At 42.0% G+C, this 23,529-nt stretch overlaps 1 long non-coding RNA gene across 2 annotated transcripts in view; it reads left to right on the forward strand.

The window, feature by feature from the left end:
* Positions 1-18,401, forward strand: part of LOC307223247 — a 30,474-nt gene extending 12,073 nt beyond the window's left edge. Inside the window, exons 1-3 of one of the 2 annotated variants that reach the window (XR_013842048.1) lie at positions 15,110-15,181; positions 17,172-17,291; positions 18,147-18,401. This is a non-coding gene — a long non-coding RNA (uncharacterized lncRNA). Of the gene's footprint in view, positions 1-15,109; positions 15,182-17,171; positions 17,292-18,146 lie in introns of those variants that run through there. The other variant, XR_013842047.1, reaches the window with a different exon arrangement.
* Positions 18,402-23,529: the final 5,128 nt, after the last annotated feature.

A 23,529-nucleotide genomic window follows, 5' to 3' on the forward strand; every position in this document is an offset into this window, starting at 1 on the left:
GTGACCATCCAAGTAGGGCTTTATCCACCATGATGCAATGCCACCCACCCCTAACTTGGACAGCCACTCCAGAAGCATGGCATGATCAATGGCATTGAAAGCTGCTGAGAGGTTGAGAAGAATTAACAGGGACAACTTTCCCCTGTCTCTCTCCCGACAGAGGTCATCATATAGGGTGACGAAAGCAGTTTCTGTGCCCAAACCAAGCCTCAACCCCGATATTGAGCTTGCATCAGGCAATCTGATCTGCAAGCTTAAGGTCCCAGTACATTATTAGAGTAGATCACTGAGCCTCTTGGGCTTGCTGATCAGAAGATCAGCGGTTCGAATGCCTGCAATGGGGTGAGCTCCCGTTGCTCTGTCCCAGCTCCTGCCAACCTAGCAGTTCAAAAGCATGCCAGTGCAAGTAGATAAATAGGTACTGCTGCGGCGGGAAGGTAAACGGCATTTCCGTGCGCTCTGGCACTGGTCATGGTTCTCCGTGCGCCAGTAGCGGTTTAGTTATGCTGGCCACATGACCCGAAAAACTGTCTGTGGACAAACGCCGGCTCCCTTGGCCTGAAAGCGAGATGAGCGTCGCAACCCCATAGTCGCCTTTGACTGGACTTAACCGTCCAGGGGTCCTTTACCTTTACTTTTACCTTACCTTTAGAGTAGATCACCCAATGCGGGATCAATATACCCTAGCATTATATAAAACTGTCTAAAGTAGCAGTTGATCTTAAAATGAGAAGAGGTGCAGTATGGGCAAAGGGGAAGGTGTTCGACTGGCCAGGAGGAGGAGCCTCAGTGCTCTGCATCAGACTCTCCTTCCTTGGAGGTTTTTAAGCAGAGGTTGCATGGCCTTCTGTCCTGGATGCTTTAGTTGAGATTCCTGCGTTGCAGCAGGTTGGACTAGATAATTTTGGGGTCCCTTCCAACTCTACGATTCTATGATTCTAATGGGCTCCTGAATTGGCAAACCCTTAGCTTGTTCTTGTTGTTTAGTCGTGTCCAGCTAGAATGCTGTAAAGGCCACCCCCATGGCAGAACTGCCTTTGCTTATTTTCCTACCAGTGTTGAACATTTGCAAAGCGTTTCAGACTTCAGGGAAGAAAAATGGGGGGAAACCAACATCTATAGCTCAGGACAGATCAAAGATTTATTTTCACAAAGGTCAGATTTTCCATGTCAGGTTCATGAACTCTATGAAATAACCTGAGCCTTTGGGATCAAAAAAAGCGAAAAGATGGGAAGGTATTGAAAGAACACACTGTCCACAAGATCAAGACCTCTCACTGGGCTCTGGTCTTCTGGCTTTGCCCTGCTGAGCAATCTGAGAATGGGCTTTTGAGCGACATTTAATCAGTTTGACTTACAGGAATGTCACAAAAGAAAGAAAGTTGTTTCTCAAAAGTTGGAAGTCTGAGAAAGGTCAAAGATCTCCTTGTCTAATTGCATGTCAAGTATTTTGGGGTGGGTGGGGAGGGGGGTTTATGCATGGAATTTTGGAAGAAAGCACATAGCACAACAATATCACTAGAAATATTTCTTTTTAAACCCTTATTATAATCATATATAATGGAAGCACTTATGGAATAACTTGTGTAAAACACTCTTAAGGAAAAGTTCATTCATTTGAAACCTTGGAGATATGTCACACACACACACACACACACACACACGTGTAACAAACTACAAGGCTAACATAAAATCAGTTTATATTCAAAGGAGCTAAAACAAACTCAGTAATTGAGATTGGCTTCCATCGTATGCAAAATTATTGCTCCAAAAAGTAAGAAGTAGATTTACAATTGCCCATATATAGCTTTGCACTGTAAAGTTTCCCACAATTTTCATGATCACTGCCACTCATGTGACAAATGTGGTATCCCAGCACACAGTTCTTTCCTCCTATTTGAAATTTAGTGCGACATAGTGGTGCTACAGTGTAAAAGGAACATTAAAAATTGGGACAGAAGTGCTAGCATTACAACTATTAAAGCTAACACAATAAACCGGAATGCAGTCTTTGCATCTCAGTGACCTTTCTACTCACTGAAAGGCAGTTTAAGTATGAGAATGAGGAAAATCACAGAAGCTTCTATTTGTTATTCTTATCAAACAGTGAAGTACTCTGGAATTACCCCTTTAGTGTTTGACTCTAGGCCAGCCTTCACCATCTTAGTGCCCTCCATATTTTGGGACTACAATCCCCATCAGCATGACAGTGGACAAGGATGAAGGGAGTTGTAATCTGACAACACCTCAAAGGCACCAGGTTGGGGACAGGTAGAATTAGAAGAAGCTGTGTTGGTTGCTTTTTATTTATTTTGAAATTTACATCCTGACAACCAGATACTCATGGACTCTCTAGTAGCTTAAATCTGGAGCTTTTTCTAGCAGTGTGTACCGCAGACCCTGGGCACCACTTCAGATTCAGATGAGAAGAAGCTTCTGGTAAGGAAACTAAACCAAGTCAAGGGAGAGTTTAAACCCCCCATTGAATTAAAAAAGAAAAATACTGCAAGGGACAACAAGCCTCAGTTAATGAGTCCTCAAATTTTCTTACAGGATAGTGCATTTATTTGTTACCCTGATCTTAGAGAAAGGTATAAAAATGGAAATCCATCCTATTCCAAATAAATCTGAGAATAAATGCTCAGTAAATCATAGTCGAAAATAGCTTTATTTTTGATAAACAATAATACTAGAAATAATGGAAATCTTTAAAAAGGATTCAGCTATTGCGCCCAAGTAAGTCTTAGATCCTTTCATTTATATGCTGATGAATTTATGCCTCACATTTTGATGGGTTATTGGGTGTCAGCAAGAAAAAAACCCTCAACAACCTTCTGTAAGACCTCGTTCAACAGAGTGATGAAGTGCATATTTCATTGTGCTTTTCTGGGGGAGGGGGAAGGAAGCCACACTTAGCTGCAGAAATCCTGCCTTTCATGTTTGAGACACATTTTAATTTGTATGAAATAAGGCTACCATGACTAGAGGAAATAAGGCAGCTGTTCTATGCCAGAAAAGAGCAGAAACAAATGAAAACACCCAAGCAAATTATTGAATTATCTTATTGTACGCAAAGATAGCAAGGGGTGATATCCTAACTCAATGTTTTCCTGCATGATGTGGCTCGTTTAGGTCCTTTTGGGGGCTGTTTCTGGGGCTGAGACAGTTTTGATTGCATTGAAGGATGACCTACACTGAGAATAAGGGGAATACATCCATCTTGGTTGCTGGACATAGGAACGTAAGAGCTTCATCAGACCAAAGGCCCATCTTATCCCACATCCAGTTCTCAAAGTAGCCAGATGTCTTTGGGATGCCCATATGCAAGACATGAGACACAAGGTGCCTTTCCCCACATTGATGAGGTGGCTGATGGAGGACACATATCTGTTTTCTGCCCAGTGCATCCATTTTGTGGTCAGTAAAGACACCACATTGTCCGCTTTGTGACTGGCACCCACAGCTTTTTTTCAAAATTCCAAATGTGCTCATCTGTGCAAAAAGTTTGGCAATCCTGTCTCTGATTTATATATATATAATGCATTACTATAATATTATCTGTTCAACTATGAAAACTGTTTTCACCATTGGAACAACTCTGAGTAACATTAGTCTCTATGGTCCAGCTTCAGCTATCCAAGCCATAGAAACATACCAATTTTATGCAGCAATTCTAACTTCTTGAGATACCAAACCAATGCTCAGAATTTGTAATGCATACAGTATTATTGTTACTTAAAATCTGTATGCAAATATTACTGGAAGCTGCAAACACAAGTTCTGACACAATGTGCTTCCCTTGACTGAGAAAGGAGGAAAAGAAGACTGAACTCGTGATCCATCATTTGTAAGGAATTTCTGAATGGGACTGCTTATAACTGGTGCCCTTTTTACTGAAGTGTACGTAGTTATATTCTGCCATAAATAAAAGAAACATTATGTCCCATTTGGGCACACTCTTTGCATGCTAAGTGAATATTTGGAGTAAATGATGCGTTTTTTGAAATGAATTTTCCATATTCTCCATCGTTCTGTGCAGAAATGTTCAGGACGTACAGTCATCCATCAGACTAAGCAGAGAAAGTGGAGCATTATTTCATTCCTCAAATTTCTGAGTGCCCACACATCTTTGGTTCTCATGACTTCCTTATTGTTCAGTCATTTATATCAAAGATGTTTTAGGCATTCAGGAAGTGTATTATTATGCTTCACTGCAGAACGCTGGATTCTATAACATCTTTCATTCAAAATGGGTTTCAAAAGAATTTATTGAACCAAAGTTTTTGTTTTTTAAAAATATGGTGTCAGCCACAGCTGTAGTAAAAAGGGGTGGGGTTTTTTTAAAGGATGAAATTTATTTACCGTTAAGATTATTTTTAAATCATCTATGCCAGATGCCCAGATTGGACTGCGTATGCGTACCCCTGTGTCCCCCCAGAAAAAAACCCCACTGGGTCTGAGATTAAATTGGGGATTGGAGTAATGTATACATAAGGGCAATGCTTTTTTCTTCTTCTAAAAAATGTTTAGGGGTACTCTCATTTTCCTACTCATTGAAATTCTGCCTCTCAATGAGGCCAAACCTAGATTCACAAAATGTTTAGGGGTATGCGTCCCCCTGCGTCCCCCCAGAAAAAAGCACTGCATAAGGGCACCAATGTAGCTCCAAAGCACAGGAGCACCATGCCATTTCCCTGTGCACTTCCTGGGTTGTGCCCAAGACTCTCTCTCCAAATACAGCCTTTTATTTTCCCTCATCTTTGTGATGGCACCTCTTCCACCCAAACCAGCAAAAATGCTCAGAAAGAGGCGGACAAACCAGATTTGCAGATCTATGGCGGAACATTATTATAAAACCATTCATAACCATATCAGGTAAAAGCAAATTTGTCCTGCTATGCTAGCTGCTGGCTTGGAAATAAGGAAAATGTTCTAAGTGGCGCTTAAAAAAAAGAAAGAAAAAGCAAAGCCGTCTATGTTCAAACCAGCCAAAATTGCTCCGGTGGCTTTTTTATTCTGGAGTTTGGCAACCATGACATGATCTTCTTGTTAGAAGACCCAAAATGACTGCAGACATCCTGCCCTGACCAGGGAGATCCGGGACACGCTGGCAGAAGTCTAGGAAAAGTGTATCCTTGCTCTACATAGCTGCGTCTTTCCGGTCAAGCCTTGGCTGTCCTGCTTGAAAGGGATTGCATTGAACAGGTACAATAATAAAGAACAGCTTTCCTTCAGTGGCTCCTCTGCAGGAACCTATGAAATGAGGCGAGCCCAACTAGAAGAGAAGAGAATCTTGTTGTTATTAGGAGCTTTGCAGCAGCCAAAGATAATGCGGTGGCAATACTAGCAGGAGCTTCACAGACATCGATCAAGCCTTGAACTGGTTATGGCTGTTCATTGTGAGAGGTCTAAGCCAAGCTACAACAGTGCCAAATGAACATGCAAGACATCAGGGCGCATTACACTAGGAAGGTCAATTCTGTTTGTATTGCAAGCTCAGAATAGTTCTCATGGGTTTATTTTACTTTCTCCCTGGATTTGTCAGCGTTATCTTTTGCCAAGCAAAGGCCGTCGTTTCAGAGCTGCTCCTTTGGGCCTGTCACTGACAAAACACTACAAAGACTGATGCAATCACACAGGTCCATTTCATTCTGCTATCTAGTCCCATACTGTTGTCTAGTAATAATGCCATTGCCTTCCATAAAAAGAGAGATAGCGACAGAAAGTATTACAACAGGCTGTGTCCATAATATCTCCCAAACAAATTTGCTCATTGGTTAGCAGGGATATACTGTACTGATTTTGTTTTCTTGTTTTTCTACATTTCCACTGTGGTTTTTTTAATACAAAATTATCAGCATTTTAATGCAAATTCCTCCTACTATGCACATTTTTGTATGCAATATCTGGCCAATGAGCACACTGCTTTCATGGCTGTCTCATTCAGTCATGGATGTGGATAGCATGGGTTTCCATCTTTCTCTTCTGTCCTGGACAAGCCAGAGAAACTCGCTTATGTATGCATCTGTTAAATACAAGAGTAACAAAGTGGATGGGTGTTTCTTTGCAAACAGCAAAGACCTAGCCAGTCCTCATTCACAAGCCAGGAATGGGGCTTGCTGACACCACTGACTGTTCTACAGCACATACAGTCAATTCATAGGCTCCAGCTGCCCGGCTGAAATCAAACCTGTGTTGTACAGAAATTTATTATCTCCGTCTTACAGATGGAGACACCAAGGGATTATATGATTTGACCATATTCACAAAGTGCAGGACCTGGAGTTTAAAACCTAGATATCCTGAACTCTGCTCCCAAATGAGATGGATAATCTTGCAGAGCAAGAGAGAAAGACTCTGTTTTCTGTCTTGTGGAGATAGGATATTTATACACTTCAGAGTTACCATCCCACAGAATTAAAAAAAAGCAAGTGTTTTCTTGCTTGGAGACTGCCTAGTTTTACTCCAATTTAGAGCACTTGTTTCTGCAAAATAAATAAATAAATCACACATGAAATACAGAATAAAGCTACAATCCTTAAAGAATATTTACAGTATCCCTGTTGGTATCTGTTTCAGATTTGGGACTCAGCTACATTAGTGAAGAAAAAAACATTTTATATGAGTTATAACACTGTGATACAATCCTCTGTGGAGTCTTGTCTTTTGCCAACAGGATTTCCCTTTATGAAGTTTACAGTGTGTTTAACTGAATCACATTTTTGATGTGTCTAGATCCAGCCTCTGATTGAGCTTATGTATATGTTGTTGTTTTAAGCCTCTATCATCTATCTATCTATCCTCTCTCTCTCTCTATAGGTTTTTAAACATTGTTTTCATAAATGCACTTGTTTTAACTGTTTTATATATTAAATAATAATAATAATATAAAAATGCACTCACACTTATTTTATATATGTTCGGGGTTATTAGCTAAACTAATAGTGTTAGATCCAAACTTAGCCATCCTTAGAGTAGACCCATTGAAATCAAGGGAGATTCAGTCCCTTTTTATTTCAGTGGGTCTACTCCAAGCACGACTTACAGGACCATCCAAACCTTATCTGGGCAGGTGAAGTGTGGTGGAGCAGAGAAGTCACAGTCTAATCCTCAGCTCCATCCTCAGAACACCCCAGAACATTTGGGGGCTTTCTGAAGGACCAACTTTGGGAATTTCCGCCTGCTCATTTGGAGCTCCATGCCAGCAGAGTGATGGTGTCATCTAAGGTTGCCATACATCCCAGAATTTCTGGAAATATGCCAACCCTATGCCGTCACTTCATGGGTACAGCCAGCGGAGCAGGGTGGAGGGAGATGATTAAGCTTGGAGCCATTCATTGACTTCATTTCAATTCAATTATCATTTTTAAAATTATTGTTGTTAATACTACTTCTTCATCTACTACTAATAGCAGCACTGATACACAAGCAAAAAAGACAGGTCCCATTTTAACTCTTCCATCAGGAGGACCTAAAAGTGTTTAAGGCTGTGGTACTAGCCTCTCTATTCATAGCAGTAGGTGCTATGGAACCCAGCAGGGCTTTCTTCTTTTAGACATGCACTTAAGGTTTACCCCTTGTTAAAAGCACTTGAAATATATATTATCTGCCTAATTAGATAAATGATAATGAATGCTGATAAATGATAATGCGTGCTTGGTGATTCTCAAAAGGTCATTGTTAGTTTCTCCCATTTATTTGCATCTCCCTTTACCCCAATCCTGATTAATCCCTTATCTAGGTATCCACTGAGCAAATGTTAACAACGTAGAGCATGGCGCTATGCAGGTTTGTTCAAAAGTAAGCCTCTGGGGTTGGGTGACTATACCTGAATTTCAGTTTCTCATTTTCCCAACCTTAAGTTCAGTTCTTCAGAATTTCCACGTCCGTTTCTGATTCATTTAAAGTCCACAGGAAAAAATATTCAGCATTTTAGTGCAAATTTTTGCCTAACGTAATAGACACATTTTTGCAAACCAATTTCCCCCTAATACCACACACCTTTGTGTGTTATTCTAATAGATAAAAGCATTTTTATGTACACTTTATTATGCATATTTTTGTATACACTGCTTGGCTGGAGAACACACTTGTGAACACACGGAGAAGTACAAAATTCAAGCGATGGGTGTGTTTCACCCTTTGCTTGGGGAAGTACAAATGATGTAGGTTCACCTTTAAATGCTGAAAACTGAATTGAATGTCTCTCCCATCCCTACAATCCCCACTGTCTTCAATGAAACCTATTCTCTGGTAAGTCTTTTAGGACTGCAACTTGAGGTCCACATGTTCAACACGTATGCCATCCTTTACTGAATTACACAGCGTAGTAAAGGTGAGAGGCACAATGGCTGGCATTTGTTTGTCTATTTTAAAGCACTTGTGGGGGCTGCCTGTCTGGGGGGAGGCAGAGTGTACATTGGCTTTGTTTCATAGACCAGCAGGGAATGCAAGCCAGTGCCATTAGAGCAGCTGCTGTCAATTTTTTAAAGTGTTAATGTAAATGGAAAATGTTTTTCTTAAACGGTCGGGTCACAGTAACATATCCTATAATGAATGTCTCTCAGGAATTAACTATCCCCAGCTGGTAATTCATACAGCTCATGTATACTCTGTACCATTTTTACAGCATGTTCGGTCTTTGCTAAGTGGTTCACAGCCTTTATTGTATTCAATCCCAAAGCAATTACATGAGATGAGTTACTGTTGGTCCCATTTTATAGATGCGGAACTGAAGCTGGCAGATGGTGACCTGCCAAAGGACAGAGAATGGGGGACAAACTAACCATTATGTGCAAAGCTGTGAAACAAAGTCTTGGTATCTTATTTTATTGTTTGAAAGAAAAATGAAAAGCAGATCTCCCTGCTCATTGCTGAGAGTGGTGGTGGGGGATTTTGAGCAGAACAGTGCTTGGTACAGAAAGGGTTAAGCTTCACTGCCTTCCTACTGCTACATTCAAAAGAGCACCCTCCTCAGGCTGCTATTCTATATAAAAATACAGGTCCTCATTACACACATTGAATACAGGGATGTGGGTGGCGCTGTGGTCTAAACCACTGAGCCTCTTGGGCTTGCCGATCGGAAGGTCAGCTGTTTGAATCCCCGCAATGGGGTGAGCTCCCGTTGCTCTATTCCAGCTCCTGCCAACCTAGCTGTTCAAAAGCATGCCAGTGCAAGTTCTTCTTCTTCTTCTTCTTCTTCTTCTTCTTCTTCTTCTTCTTCTTCTTCTTCTTGTCTTCTTCTTCGGCAATCACTTGTAGCCGAGTAAGATTGTCTTCCATAAACATGGTTTTAACAGTGAGTCTGTAAGTGACTGTGGAGGCCAATTCTGGATCCACATGTCCTTCCACAGTGGGGACATTGGTTTCCGGATGGGAGTTGATCACGGTGTGGATTTGCCAAGTGTGCCTTCCTCTTAGCACGTTTCTCCTTTGCATCCTGAGTTTGAGTGACTTCAAAGCCCATGACACGTTTGGTAAAGGCTATTCTCCAACTGGAGCACTCATAGGCCAGTGTCTCCCAGTTGTCAGTTGGAAAAAACTACATTTTTTAAGATTTGCCTTGAGACAGTCTTTAAACCTCTTTTGTTGACCAGACCACCAGCATTACGCTTTCCATTTTCAAGTCCAGTGCAAGTAGATAAATAGGCACCGCTGTGGTGGAAAGGTAAACAGTGTTTCTGTGTGCTCTGGTTTCCGTCATGGTGTTCCGTTGTGCCAGAAGCTGTTTAGTCATGCTGGCCACGTGACCCGGAAAGCTGTCTGTGGACAAATGACGGCTCCCTCGGCCTGAAAAGCAAGATGAGCACCACACCCTATAGTTGCCTTTGACTAGACTTAACCATCCAGGGGTCCTTTACCTTTACCTTTTACAGGGCAGGTTTGTAACTGGGGGAGAGACCAACCCTAGAGATTTGCTATCAGCCATTTTAGACAATTCGGAGCTAAAGGAACAGATGGTCTGACTCAGTTTAAGGTCAGCTTCCTGTTGTGCTTGGCCACTGTTAAGAGTCCATTTTCTCAAGAGAAAAACCTTTTGAAATCAGATCTTTTCTAGGAAGGGTGATTTCAGTTCACAGTTGAAGCAAGCACCTTCTACAACATGAGCCATCAGCCATTATTTTTCATGAGCAAATAATCCACCTGCCAATTCAGGCCACTCAAGTTAATCAATATAAAAATGTATAATAGATCAGAGTTATATCTTACACTTATTAACAGATAAATGAGTTGAGGCAGCTTAATGCGCACCAGCCATGAAGGTGTGGCTTAACAACATCCTATAAATGCCAACAGGTATATAAATATTATAAATAAATAACTATAAACACAGTCATAATAATAAATACTTCAATCGGTGTCCAGCTTTTTCATTTAATTAAAACGTTCTCCTTATTTTCTTCAATATACTGTTTTTGTTTCTTAACAAATACATGCAATCAATGAGAACAGAATATATGTCATAGTCAGTTTCAAGGACTAAATTCCCCTTAATGCTAACTGACGCTGCACTGGAATTAAGGCTACATCCTTCAGACCATCTTGCATGAGCCCTATTATATTGGGTAAGATTGATTCTAAAGGAGCATTTTCAGGTTTCCAGCTCATACGTTTTCCTTTATAATTATACAGCTTATCTCTTTGTGTGCACCAGGGTTAGCCTTTAAGCAATTCTAATGGCGTCTCTTTGCAAACAGCTCAGAAAGCAACAGGGGCAGCATTTCCACTAAATTCAATGGGCCTTTTAAAACTTCAAGGCCTCTTTCTTTGGCACAGATGATTTCATATTGGTATGCCACTTCAGAGTGGAACTGTGCAACATAATTATTATTATTAAGTCCGTTGCTACTTTCTCTATTTCTCTCATAAAGTTTAATGAGGCCGAACATTTAGCCCTTCGGTGCCCAAACAATGCAAAAATATCATTCTGCCTTTTTAAAATCATTTTTTAAAAAAATATAAATAAATAAAATAAACCACTGCAAAGGAGTAATGGTGATGCTGGTGATATTTTATTTCTCTTTGGGCGCCGCAAGTGAGTTCACTGCTAAGCAAACTCTGCCGCCGCCACTGAGATGATTCCCAGACTTAAATTTAGACATGTGGTAAAGATGCTTGCTTGCTGAATTGGGGCTATTTGTGTTGACATTACTAAACAGATCCAGTTTTGTGGAGTATCTGCACCAATTTTAACTCTCTCTTTTTTGGTATAAAAATAGAGCCCCTTATAGTTGTTGGTTGTTTTTTTTAAAAAAGTATAACTCTAAGGTTTTATTTTGCGTGAGTTAGTGTACTTAACTCCTGAATCATAACCAGGTGCTAAACCATTGAGTCTCATCTTGACTTACACACCTTTGAGCCTCAAAATGTATTGAAATGTTAGACATTTTAAGGCAAACTTTAGGAAGAAGATAAACAGAGAACAATGGGATCTCTGACCAGGTAGGAAAACATCAGCTTTGAACTCAAATTATATGTTGAGTTGGCATCCGTCTGTCTCGGGAGATAATTGAAGGGTGCGCCTTTGGGGGTGAGGTCAAACTATTGGCTGGTTGCAGCACCTGCTGTGGCTATAGAGACTGATATGGGAGAGACATGTTTCGTTGCAGCTGGGGCAGATGAAGGCATCTGGTTGTGCTGCTGCAGATGAACCATGGCTTTTCTTTTCTCTGCGCTCCTCCCAGTGGTCATTCCTCCTCTGGTCACTGCTACGGATACACAACTTGACTTCCTGTTGCCAGGCACTACGGACGTCTGCAAGGGACTTCCAAATGGCAAGGGTCATGTTGCCAGCCTTCATGTCATGTTTGCAGACATCTCAGGGTTACAGGTGACACCAGAATTGGGCTACCACTAGCTGTATTACTGATGGATTCTCCCCAACCTGATTAAAGAACCAATAATCCAGACTCCAAAGCTTTTTGTTTGTTTCGTAAGTGAATACAGCATTCATTCTTTCAAACGTTGTGCTTTTTTCAACCATCCTGAGATTGCATTCAGCTGATTTTAGAGAACTTCAGCAAGATGTACAGAGTCTGGGCACTGGGAAATAATGGCTTGCTGCCTAGACAACTTAACAGTAATGCATTCCTATCATTAAACTATGTAACTGGAGTGATATTAATTAGTGAAACCCACATCATAATAATTTCATTTAAGAATATTTGCTACCACAGGTTAATGATGCTTGACATTCTGAGGGCCGTTTTTGACGTTACTTGTTAATGGAGCAGGTAGCTTCTATGATTAAATGAACACTTTCCATTGAAAAAAATATGACAATAATATTTGCTGCCTGTTTAGGATATTTATCTGTAACATAGACTTCTTTATGCATACAAAATCTATGGGTTTTGTGATATCCCTAGTGGAAGCCTTTTAAAAATTGTTTATAGATTTTTGTTTGAGATTTTTACAATAAAAGACCTCCTGCCTTTCTCATTTATATTTTTGGTGACATGGGAGATTTGGTAATATATACTGTATAGAAAAAAGAAGAATGGTTATAAAGGAAAAATAGTGGGAAGAAAAAAAGAAACAAAAAGAAAAGCAAAACATGCTATAGTTCATGATGGGAGGTACCAGAGGGAGATACACATCTTTTTAGTCTAACCAGATTTCTAAGAAATTCTGCCAAATGTAATGCAATTTCTCTCACCCCTCTTTTCATGTAAAGTATTTGTTTCGAAGAGGGACACGGGTGGTGCTGTTGGTTAAACCACAGAGCCTAGGACTTGCCAATCAGAAGGTCGGCGGTTCAAATCCCCGCGACGGGGTGAGCTCCATTGCTCGGTCCCTGCTCCTACCAACCTAGCAGTTCGAAAGCAATTCAAAGAGTAAGTAGATAAATAGGTACTGCTCTGGCGGGAAGGTAAACGGCGTTTCCATGTGCTGCTCTGGTTCGCCAGAAGCTGCTTAGTCATGCTGGCCACATGACCCGGAAGCTGTACGCCAGCTCCCTCGGCCAATAAAGCGAGATGAGCGCCGCAACCCCAGAGTCGGTCATGACTGGACCTCATGGTCAGGGGTCCCTTTACCTTTACTTATTTGTTCATAAGCTGTGAGGCCTAAGAGGTTTTTTACCCATTGGTCGTCATGAGGAATCTAGAGGCTTTTCTGTTTTCTCCAACTCCCATCAGCCTCATTCAGCATTGCCAATGGCCATGGGAATCCAACAGCATCTGGAGGACACCTGATTGGGGAAATCCGTGTTTGACTAGAAGGGTGCTCTGTGAACCCAGGCTCTCTACTGGGTAGACATGTCCCATTTTAAAATTATGTGTTTTGTAGCAGCACGGAGAAATGGAATATGATAGGATTTGTTTAAGATCATATTAATTCTTCTTGTTACTTCTTTCCAGAAATATGCGATGGCAACATAGTCCCAAAAGAGGTGGGAGAAATTAGCCTGTAGTGCTCTGATTCTCCAGCAGTTAGCACTGGTTCGGATGCCTAAGTGGAAGAGCCATTCAGAGGTCTAGTGTACTCCTTGGAGTATTTCTTGTTGGAAGAGCCTCAAATGAAGATTTAAGATGAAGGTGCCACAATCACAGCAAGCATAGAATCATAGACTTGGAAGGGACACAAGCATTATCTAGTCCAACCCCCTACAATGCAGAAAACTTGTGACATGATGGCTGCTGGTACAATTCCTATTGCAAGTGGTTGTCTATGCAGTCACCTATCCCACCTACCATCCATACCAGAGGTGAAGATTTCTTTTTATGCTGCCCTGGTACACACACTGATGGGAGGATAATAGTGCTTCATATTACAGCTTATTATTATTATTATTATTATTATTATTATTATTATTATTATGTAATTGCCCCCCCTTCTCTATGCAATTTCTTCTTCTTTCCTCATGTTTTCTCATAAAAAGTGTGCATAGAGAGAAAATGATGGTAAGACAATTGGCCAGGCATGCCTTTCCACCAGGGCACAACAATTGAAAACCAAAGGAATGTACGCAAACAGTTCTCCACATGACAAAACGTGCCTTGACATGTACCTCTTCAAGCTGCAAGAGTAGAAAATGCACAGTCAAATTCCCAGCAATAAAGGGTGGGGGGAAATCCCAACTCATAGCAAACTAGGGTATCAGGAAGAAGGCTACGGTTGTGCACTTGACTTCTTTTTGACTTTCTGACTTTCCAAGTTTTCAATGTATGTGCAGGGAGGTCTGCTGGTTTGATTTTAATAGATGGGAGAACATTCACTACCTGCAGTCCAAAGTAGTAATGCCCAGGAATATTTTCTGCTCTCTGCCTCAAGAAAGGTGTTTTGGTTTTTTTTTAAGTCTAGGGCTCTCTCAAGGATTCTGTGCTGTTGTTCTCAAGCTTGTGTTTGTGGCCAGACAGAAGCAGCATACCCTCCAACATTTCTCCAATGAAAATAGGGACGTCCCAGTCCATAATGATAATTTTACTATTTATACTCCACACATCTTACTGGGTTGCCCCAGTCACTTTGGACAGCTTCCAACATATTAAAAACAACAACATTAAACATTTTAAAAAAAACTTCCCTATGGAGGATTGCCTTCAGACAGCTTTGGAGTCAGATAACTCCATACCCTCCAACATTTATTCAATGAAATTAGAGACATCCTAAGGAAAAGCGGGACATTCCAGGATCAAATCAGAAACTGGGACGGCTTCTCTAAATCAGGGTTGTCCCTGGAAAATAGGAACACTTGGAAGGTCTGAAGGAATTGACAGACCAATTTACAGTGGTACCTCGGGTTACATACGCTTCAGGTTACATACGCTTCAGGTTACAGACTCTGCTAACCCAGAAATATTACCTCAGGTTAAGAACTTTGCTTCAGGATGAGAACAGAAATCGTGCTCCAGCAGCAGGAGGCCCCATTAGCTAAAGTGGTGCTTCAGGTTAAGAACAGTTTCAGGTTAAGAACAGACCTCCGGAACGAATTAAGTACTTAACCTGAGGTACCAATGTATTGGATGTAAATGTAATAGTGATTTTACTTGGAAGTAACTAATAGTTAAAATAAGAAACTATATCCTAAGGCACTACAACTCCCATCAGCCTCAGCCAGCACATTGCTGAGGCTGATGAGAGTTGTAGTCCAAAAATATGGAGAGCACCAAGGTTGGGAAGGCTATCCAAAGAAACCGAGGCTGGGTGTCAACTTGTAGCAGAATGGAAGAGGAATCAGGTAAACTGGCAGAATAGACTACAATTTTTTAGTCTTGAAGGTGGAAGCTACCATTTTAAAAGCTCCCCAGTAAGAAAACCCTCTGCAAGTAAAAAACCAAGCCTGGGAGAGAGCAAGAGTGTGCTGGCTTTCTATTTGCAGGGGAAGAGGGTTTGTGGTTTTTTTTAATGTAGGGGGATGTCTGAAGTAATGGAATCTGTTCTACTTCCTTGGCCTTCTAGCACCTCCTTCTGTGCAGACGAAGCCAAGGGACTTGGGAGCCTCAACTCTTGGCCCGCTTCTGAGTGCACCACAGAATAGCCTTCCTCATTCCATTTAAAAATAAAAATAAAAAGTAGCCAGCAACTTCCTTTACCAGAATCAAATAATAATAATTATTCCACTAAAGGATAGAGGCTTTTCTTTGAGGGAATGTTTGTAATACTAGCTGGGTAAGGAGATGTAAAGCAAACATGTTGGTCGGACCTCACTAGCAGAAAAGGAAAACAAACGTTCTTGAGGGTTTGCTCATTTTGATTATTGATAGGACCTGTCAAGCAGAAGCTCTCAACAAGCTGCTCATATTGTCTATACAATTATTTTACTTTGCCTGAAGGGCAGCTCATTTATTCATCCATTGTGTGTATGTGTGTACTCACACACGCACACACGTTTTTGGTATCTGGCAAGAGACTTGTTCAACTCTAAACATTTAAATATGTTCGAGGAAAAGAAAAGATACACAGTGAAGTAAGAATCTTTCTTCAAGGTCATGCTTGCTCACATTTAGGGTCTAACTAGATGTAAAGTAAGATGTGCAGGAAGCTGGCATATGCCAAGTCTGATCTCCATCTAGCTCAGTACTGTCGACACAGATTGGCAGTGTCTCTCCAAGGTTTCAGGCATATCCTGAAGATGCCAGGGACTGAACCCAGAATTTCATTTTTATTACAACAGGCTAATATGGCTACTCTTCTTGAAAGCAGGTGAAGTAATTCCTTTCAGATTTTAACATGTATGCACGCATACATACACAAGGCAGGATTATATGTGTTGTTCTAAGACATCTGGGTGTGTGTGTGTGTGGAGGCTTCTTTTATCCAAGCCATACAACTAGGAAAAATGTTTAAAAACAAAAAAGGAGTGTTTTTTAAGCAACATATTTCCCATTCCAGTTCTTCTGAAATTATATAGATAGGTGGGGTGGGGATGGTGGAAAGAGAAAGGAGGAAAAAAACAGGAACAAACGGGAATGGAAGAATTGTGGGCTTCTCATTCTGCAAGCGGCCCCACAGCCACAGATTGCCCATCTATACTATATAGAAAACATAACCATATATATTTCAACAGGCAACATACTTTGCCGCACAAAAAAGCCTCATCTGAATGCCTGAGGGCTTTGGTAAGCGAATCGGGAAGTAGGTAATATTGACAAGAGTGTTGCCTTCCATTGTGATAGTTGTTGTGAGCTCGGCTACCTATCGTCTCTGAGCTACCATACTCAACCTGTTCTAGGATGTAGCCAATGCTAGTCCTACTCATAGTAGACCTATTAAATATAATGGACATGGCTAAATTAAGTCTTTTAATTTCAGTGGCTCTACTCTTGAGCATATCTTATTTGGATACAATTCAGCGTCACAAATATTAACACTCGGAGCTCTTCAGCTTCTACGGAATGTGATTGTCTTAAATGAAGGCTGCAAGAGGCCAACAGGGCACATGAGGGATAATATATTCAGCCCTCTTCCCTTCAGCATTTAGAGCACATCCAGCCAATAGGGGTTGCCTGATGAATTTTTAACCACTTCTTTCAACATATGCCTTGGATTTTGTTGCATTCTTGATTTTATCTCAGGAATGTTTCCCATCAATAATTATGAACCAACCTTCCTGTTTCTTCTTCTTTCTCTTCAGAGAAACTGCTTTTTTATATTGGGTTGGGCAGGCAAGGTGGTTAGTTTTTGTTCCAAAATCAGGTCTGACTCATCCAGGTGTGTTTCATTGCCAGGTTTGTTCACTTGATTACTTCCTGGGAGAAACGTGGTTCTTTTGCACGTATCGCTGAGGATCATCACTGAGAGCAATGCAGGGAGCTTTGCAGCCTCTCATCTGCCACTAACACTTATAGGTTAGTTTCTTTTGCTTTCTTGATGGGAGAACATAGCAATCGTGGAAAGAGCTAGCACAACAGATTCATAAAACCCACTGAAGACGGACAGCAACAGTTATGAGCACGGTGCTGATAATACACCATATAACACCTGTTCTGAAAGATCTACATTGGCTCCCGGTACGTTTCCAAGCACAATTCAAAGTGTTGGTGCTGACCTTTAAAGCCCTACATGGCCTCAACCCAGTATACCTGAAGAAGCGTCTCCACCCCCAACATTCGGCCCGGACACTGAGGTCCAGCTCCAAGGGCCTTCTGGTGGTTCCTTCACTGCAGGAAGTGAGGTTACAGGCAACCAGACAGAGGGCCTTCTCGGTAGTGGCACCCGCCCTGTGGAACACCCTCCCATCAGATGTCAAGGAAATAAACAACTATCTTGACTTTTAGAAGACATCTGAAGGCAGCCCTGTTTAGGGAAGTTTTTAACGTTTGAAGTTTTATTGTATTTTTAATATTTTATTGGGAGCTGCCCAGAGTGGCTGGGGAAACCAAGCCAGATGGGCAGGGTAGAAATAAATAAATAAATAAATAAAGGTTGCAGGTGCAATCCTCATATAGGACAGCTGCATATTCCTGCATTGCAGCAGTTGGACTATATGGTCCTCAGTGTCCTTTCCAAATCTATGATTCAGTGAGGCTAGGACAGCACTGAAGTACAATCGTTCTTCATATGCTCCACCCTTTCTTGCAGAATAATGTGGTTTATCTGCAAAAGTGACAGCGTACAGTTTTGCAGCTAAGATTCTCCAGAATAAGGTGTCACCTGAAAAAGCATCTTAACCCCACCCCTTTCCCCTTGTTCCTTCTGTACAGAGCTTTCATCAGTTGCTGTGGAACAACAGCAGGAGAGGGCTGCTGTGCTCCTATCTTCCCTAGTGGGTTCCCCCAAGGCAACTGGTTGGTCACTGTTGGGAAAAGAAGGTTGGACTAGATGGGCCTTTGGTCTGATCCAGCAGGACTCTTCTTCTGTTTTTCTAGGGTTGTTCTTTTGGCTGAATGAGCGCTAGTGCTAGAGGCTGCTTTTTCTAGCCCTGTGCCAAACACATATTTGGCAAGATGCTGCAAATCTCAAACTCTGGTGGAATCTATACGCATGTTAAAAAAACGTTGTTCAAAATGCTTTTAAAAAAATCATTTTGAAAAATGCATTGAATTTGCTATAGCTCACAATTGTATATTGCACTTTACAACACATTCAAAACGTTTTATTTGCAGCTGTATAGCTGAGTCCCCTGGCAGAGAGATGTAGGTGCCTTACTCTTTGCACAGGTGGTCTGACAGAAAGAGAGGAGGATCTGCTGGTCTTTCTCTTCTGTGCTTCAGTTCCACTACTGTAGGTGGTCAAAGGGTGGTATTGTGGCTGCCTGCTTTGCTGGAGCTGTGCGAGAGAAAGAGCCCATTGGTTCCACTTGATGCTATAAAGTCTCTGGCTGTAGCCTGGTTCCTCATTCTAAGTATTGCTCATGTCCTGAGTAGCCTTCAGGTTGCCTTTCTGCAGCAATTGCTCCCATCTTGGCTACCAGCTTGCTTTCGTCAGGCAGGCAGCCCCTGACAGTTGTTTTCCCCATTTGTGCTGTAACATTGACCCCAAACGTTCTCAGTAGCATTCTCTTTTCCCTTATCCAGATAGTTCATTTTTTGAAGTGCACGTCTAAATGAAAAATTGTGGCCCATACGTACCTGAAAAAAATATTCTGCAAATTTTGCAATAACAACAAACAAACAAACAAACAAACAAACAAACAAACAAACAAACAACCCAGTCCAATGCCAGGGTATGACCTTGCAAACCTAATGATCTGCTAGGAACATGGAAACTGCTATTAAGGGGAGAAATCTTCAGAAGTATTAGAAAGGTATGTTCCATAGGCATGGGCATTTAGCGGTGCAAAGCCATAATACAACTAGGTTTTAGATACTGGCAGGTGAGTGTCATAGGCAAGGAAAAGGACATTGTGCCATCTTAAGTCAATGTAGGCCATGAGGCAACTTATCTGTCAAACATAATAACAAAATGCTCCAGATCCAAGCCTCTGCATGGCAGGATAGAAAAGAAATCAATCCACAGAAATGCCGTCTAAAGGACAGCATTGCTCAACAGCAGGAAGGCTCTGAATATGAGATGGTTGGGACTGGGACTCTAGGAAGCTGCCTTATACCTGGCCAGTCTATCTGCAAATCCTCAGGCCAGCATTATCTACTCCAGGAATGAGAAACCTATGGGCCTCCGGCTGTTGCTGAACTACAGCTCCCATTGTCCCAGACTATTGGTAGTTTGGGGCGATGAAAGTTGTAGTTCAAAAACCTCTGGAGGACCACAGGTTCCTGATCACTGGCTTCCTCTGGCTCTCCAGGACCTTGGACTGGTATTCACCATCACCCATTAACTCATCCCTTTTAGTTGCAGATGCCAGGGACTGAGCCTGGGACCTTCTGCATGCAGTACATGTGTCATTGAAATACAGTCCTTCTAAACAGAGACGGCATGAACATGTTCCCATGATTCAGTTGCCTGAAAGGCTCCTGCTGCTCACATCTTCCTGTTATAGAACTAAAGATTCACACTTACTGTGTGTATGAAACACATGGGGAAAGTCTTTCACATGATGATGTTGCTTATGTCCATAGAAGAGGCCCATAGAAGCAATGCTTTCTTGGCAGAATCTCACTGCACTTGAAAAGGTACAGAACAATAGAAGCAGAATATTTAGGACAGGGGTGGCTAACCTGGTGTCCTCCAGGTTAGTTGTTGCTGGACTACAATTCCCATCATACTTGACCATCAGCCAGGCTGGTCGGGGCTCATGGGAATTGGAGAGTGCAACTTAAATTGTGTAACTAATGTCTCAGTGACTGGATAAGGTGACCTGCCAAAATATCTCCCTCAAACAGGCCAAGAGTCCACACGAATCAGATGTGAAAATTGTAATGAAAATCTGCCTTGCCCAGGCATTTCCCTTCAAGATAGTCAATTTCTCTACCTCTCCAACATGTCCAAGTGGAGAGGTCACATCTCCCCTCAAATAAACAAACTGAGGAAAACTTGCCTTCTAGCTAGGAAGCTGGAGAACTTTGACAGTAGTTAACATTTTGATAGTTCCCCCTCTCCCAAAGTATTAAGGTCACTTCCCTGAAGCTTTTTCTCCTTGCAACTGGCTGACCCAGAGGCCTGTCCCTCAAAGTGATCTTCACACAAAAGATTATGAATATTGAAATGTTCCCTGTATTCCTTTGTCCCTTATCCTACAACCAACTCTGAGAGTTGTTAGAGATAACTATAAGAGTAACTTCTGCTATGTCAGATTGCCTTATATAGGGTTAGAGAGGTCAACATTCTGGCCTAGTGTTTTTTTTTTCTTCCCTTTTTGATTGTGCCTACTCACTGTTCTCTCTCATTTTCCTTCCTTTCTTTAGCACTTCATTAAATAGGCTGTTTAATTGTAGTTTGGGGCTGTTTTCCCCCCCTTACTTAGATCTTGTGAGCTATGCTATTGCTCCAAAGTGCCTGGGACATTAGGAGGACTGATGGGCTGAAATGACTAGGCATGATTTCAACTAGCAATCCTCCTGCTCCTATAATCGGGTGGTGGCAAGAAGAGAGAAGTGGGATGGTTCATCCATTGATGGTGAGGTACCCTACGGGATGTGGGTGGCGCTGTGGTCTAAACCACAAAGCCTAGGGCTTGCTGATCAGAAGGTCCTCAGTTTGAATCCCCTTAACGGGGTGAGCTCCCATTCTTGGTCCCAGCTCCTGCCAACCTAGCAGTTCAAAAGCATGTCAAAATGCAAGTAGATAAATAGGTACCACTCCAGTGGGAAGGTAAACGGTGTTTCCGTGTGCTGCTCTGGTTTGCCAGAAGCAGCTCAGTCATGCTGGCCACATGAACCAATGACACTGCAAGCAATAGCCTCCAGAAGATCAAAAGAGACTACGAGGCTCTGGGCAGGAAATTGAAGCAATTAAATGCACAAATTGTCATCTCATCTGTCCTTCCAGTTGAATGACGTGGCCCAGGGAGAGAGGGAAAAATAGTGGAAGTGAACAGCTGGCTTCGCAAATGGTGTGAACAGGAACGGTTTGGATTCTTAGATCACGGACTGCAGTTTCTTGAAGATGGACTTCTGGCAAGCAATGGGCTGCACCTCACAACGGTTGGGAGGAATGTTTTTGCCAAAAATCTCAGAAACCTCATCAGGAGGGCTTTAAACTGACTAATGTGGGGAAGGGAGACAGTGCTCCTGAAGGTAGGAGTCTATCAATTGATGAAGATGATTATCCAAATGTCATAGACCAAATGGAGCAAACAGCACACAGACCTAGTGGTGGGAGGAAAAAATCCTTAAATAAGAGACACGGGGGAATGATTAATGGACTTCAATGTCTGTACACTAATGCGCAAAGCATGGGAAATAAACAAGATGAGCTTGAGCTCTTGGTACAGCAAACTAAATATGACATAATTGTTGGAATTCAGGCTCGGTCAGAGGTATGTGCCTATCTCTCCAGGCACCGGCTGAATTCTTTTGACCTCCCTCCGGCGACTCCCGGCAGGAAAAACACACGAGGTCCGTTCCGGCGATTTTCCTCAGTCTGTGAGAAAAACACACCAACTGCTTCTCCTCCTCCCTGCTCCCTGCATATCCCCAGGGAGGGGAATCAGACACAGACAGAAATGTATCTACATTGCTTTTATTCCTGTCTTTCACTTCAGTACAGAGAAAACATGTCTGCTCTCTTCAACAAAACAGAGAGAAACTCCAAACTCCACCCATGTACATCCTGTACAGGTCATATGACACACACTGAGCTCACATCCTGTGCTCAATAAGGAGAATGGACTGCCCCTTTGTTTCCATGGCAACAGTCACATACATCCTGTCTGGCTTTGCAGCCACACGCAGCTGACTGAGCTGCTGGAGCCTTTGCTTGCTGCAGCATTGCTGCTTTAGAATAACATACTCCCCCTAAAGTATCAATGCGTGCTGCGAGCAAAGCGTCATCCAGAGAAGAAAACAAACAGTTGTTATACTTATAACACTCCCCTGTTGTTTCAGTTCCACCCTTGGAACTACCCGCCACTGGTTTTACCAATGTACCTCTCTGGTTGTGTGACTTCCAAGGAATGAGTGCTTCTGCATTACCTTGGTTAGCAACTCTCTGTTGTGCCTTTGACTCTGACTCAGACACAGCTTCAATTTGACCTTGGTCGTTTACAACAGCAACACATGCAATAGCTTGGTTGGCAAACTCTTTTGAATACCTCTTGGGTGGTACACCCTTCGTTGCTCTCTCAGACCTACGTAAGAGGTGCTGCTCTCCCTTGCTTTCTGGTTCAGCCTCTGAACTCTCTGGAGAACCAGTACTAAGCTTAATCAGTGGTTCATCCTCCTCTTCTGAGGGTCTAGTCATTACGTGAGATTTCCTCTCAATGACTGTGACAACTGAGCTGTCTGAGCTATTGCTGTCATCATCAGTACTACTGAACTCAATAAGATCAAACTCATCATCATCATCATCAGAATCATCATCATCACCTGTGGGAAATGTGTGAACAATCACTCGCTCCTGTTCAGGAGCACTCTCTAGAAACTTTGTGAGAATCACCTGACCAGATTCAGACAAAATTACTCTGTAGAGACCCTTTTCATAACCCACAAAAATGCCTCTGGCATTCTTTACTCCACCTGGAGCTTCTGTTCTCACATGAGACCCAAAAACCTTGAAATGGGCAACAGAAGGTTTTCTGTGGAACAGTTTCTCAAAAGGAGAACATCCCAAGTCTTTTGAAACCTTTCTCAACCACGTATAACAAAATGACATTAGTGACTCAGCCCAGTACTCATGTGGCAGATGTGAACTAAGCAATTGCGCATGCATTCCCTTTTGCAATTCTTTGTTCACTCTAACACAGACACATCTGTTCCAAGCTTCTTCAGAAGCTGCAATTTTGTGTCTTATCCCTTTCTCCTTCAGGAACCTCTGGAAAACCTGTAAGAGAAAAATTGGCTTCTCATCTGTGCAAAGACAATCTATGTCAGCATCATGCATATTTTTAACCTTGTCACAAAACTCTTTAAACCTTTCTAAGGCTTCTTTCGGTCTCTCCAAAAGATAAACCCAGACAAAACCTGTAAAAGAATCAACACATATTAGGTAATACTTTGCATTGCCTCTAGATGGTGCTAAAGGACCAAT

This window comes from Podarcis cretensis (genome assembly GCF_951804945.1).
Source record: "Podarcis cretensis genome assembly, chromosome: 1".
Lineage (NCBI taxonomy): Eukaryota > Metazoa > Chordata > Lepidosauria > Squamata > Lacertidae > Podarcis > Podarcis cretensis.